Source organism: Lactuca saligna, chromosome 6, assembly GCF_052625555.1.
Source record: "Lactuca saligna cultivar CGN05327 chromosome 6, ASM5262555v1, whole genome shotgun sequence".
In the NCBI taxonomy this organism is placed as follows: Eukaryota; Viridiplantae; Streptophyta; class Magnoliopsida; order Asterales; family Asteraceae; genus Lactuca; species Lactuca saligna.
Genome location: NC_136422.1, coordinates 14,571,426 through 14,573,511, shown reverse-complemented (window position 1 = coordinate 14,573,511; position 2,086 = coordinate 14,571,426). Strand labels below are relative to the sequence as shown.

General features: G+C 37.4%; 1 non-coding gene across 1 annotated transcript; it reads left to right on the top strand.

The window, feature by feature from the left end:
- Positions 1–1,637: 1,637 nt before the first annotated feature.
- LOC145003693 (small nucleolar RNA R71) lies at positions 1,638–1,744 on the top strand. Its single transcript, XR_013662140.1, has one exon. It is a non-coding gene; the product is annotated as a small nucleolar RNA R71 (small nucleolar RNA).
- The last annotated feature ends 342 nt before the right edge of the window (positions 1,745–2,086 follow it).

Here is a 2,086-nt window from a genome sequence, read left to right as displayed (position 1 = left end):
ATTTATTCCTCCATCAATTTCTCTAACTCCTCAAGCTCGTTTTCTTCATCCATAATTAATACTTCATTTTGAGCACAATCTTTCTTAAATATGTCTTCCACTCCAAATGGAATGTCATCATTCCCCACTCATAATGTAATCTTTGACTTGTGAATATCCACCAAGGCTTGTGCAGTATTAAGTAGAGGGTGTCCAAGGATAACCGAGAAATCTTTATCCTCCTTTATATCTAGCACCACAAAACCGATTAGAAAAATAAAATTTCCAATTTTTACCAAAATTTCCTTAATTATGCCTCGAGGACGAGTCACTGAACGACTGGCTATATGACTTGTCATTCTAGTAGCCTTCAATTCTGGAAGGTTGAGCTTTTTGTAAAACGAATAAGGCATCAAATGTATACTTGCTCCAGAATTGGCTAAAGCATATGTCTTTATGTTATATCCGAATTCACATGGAAGTGTAAGGCATCCAGGATCTCCCATCTTCCTTGGTATCCCCTCCATAATGACCATGTAACATTGCTCATTAAGAACTACCTTGGAGGTCTTCTTTAGTTGTTGCCAAGTGTCGAGTAAGTATTGAAGAAATTTGGCATATTCGGGAACTTTTGCCAATGATTCAATAAAAGGAGTATTGATCGGAATACCCTTTAGTTGATTCATAAAATTGATATGCTCTTGCTCTAACGGGTGAACTCTGGCTCAAGAAGGAAACGGCAAAGGAGCATGATAAGCTCGAGCACCAGAAAAAAAATTCTTCCTACAATGAGACCTCGTCGTGAGGATTGAATCCTCACACCATGATGACAGTGTTTCAACAACTTTTTTATCCTTGATTTTCGTTCACTTTTTCTGTGATTCAGGCTGCTTTGTCTCTTCTTCCAAGGCTTCTAAAGCTCAGAAATAGTGTCTTCCTCGGTAGTGATGGCCATGACATGTGGTGGCGGTTTATTATCGGGATTGTTAGGAGTTTACCGCTTTGCTAACCAATGTAATTAATTGCCCGATTTGAACTTCAATATTTTTAATGGATGATTGATGATTTCTCATTGTAGCATCAGCTGCATCGTGACATTTTTCAAAAGCTACCATGAATCTATGAAGCATTAACTCCAAGTCCACTTTTTTCTCAGGTTGTGGTTGTTCCATATGGTAAAAGCCCTAACCGGTTTGCCTGGATTTCTCTTCTTTTTGCTTTTTATACTCATCATAAGGCAACCATTCTTTCTTTGGCTTCCTCCAATCTTCATCATAGAGGTCTCCACTTGAGTAGTAAATTTGAGCTTTCCTATTCCTGTTTTCTTCTAAATGGCAATATTTCATCAAATGTGGACCATTGCAATTTTCACAATGCAAACGTATTGCCCGTATGGATTGGTCCATCTTAGTCATTCTTCTATCCAAGCTACTTAACATTGCCAATATCGCCGCCATATCTTCTAAAGCACCATTCCCGGTCCCCTAGCTCCATCATTACGAGGGTTATCATATTCCAGTGAATGCTTTGAAAACTCCTCGATTCATTCTTTAATTTCAGTGGGATTTTTCTTTGTTAAACGTCCTTGAGAATCAAGGAGTTGCCTTGTCATGATGTTCACCCCAATGTAGAAGATTGAGACTTCTTGTTGCTCGTTTAGATCATTTTGGGGATAATTTCTTATTAAAACTTTGTATCACTCCCAAGCCTTGTATAAAGAATTCCCCACTTGTTGCTCAAAATTTGCTATGGCTTTCTTGAGTTTAGAAACTTTTAATAGTGGGCAGAATTGTTGGAGGAATTCTTCGCGCATATGTGCCCAAGTTGTGATAAAACCCGGTGAAAGTGCCTTCAACCGATCTTTTGATGCTCCTTATAAAGAACCAGAAGCATTCTTAACAAGACAATCTCTACTAGTTTTATAACTACTTGGTTTACCAACTATCTAACTAACTATTACGACTAAGGTAGTGGACCTACTCGCAAATAATATATCACAAATAGTTAGGTATCGAACTCAGGGAACAGATTTAATTTACTAACCTAACTACTAACCGATTAATCTAAAAACAAGCCAAAGTTAATAAGATTTTTATTTGATTTTTCA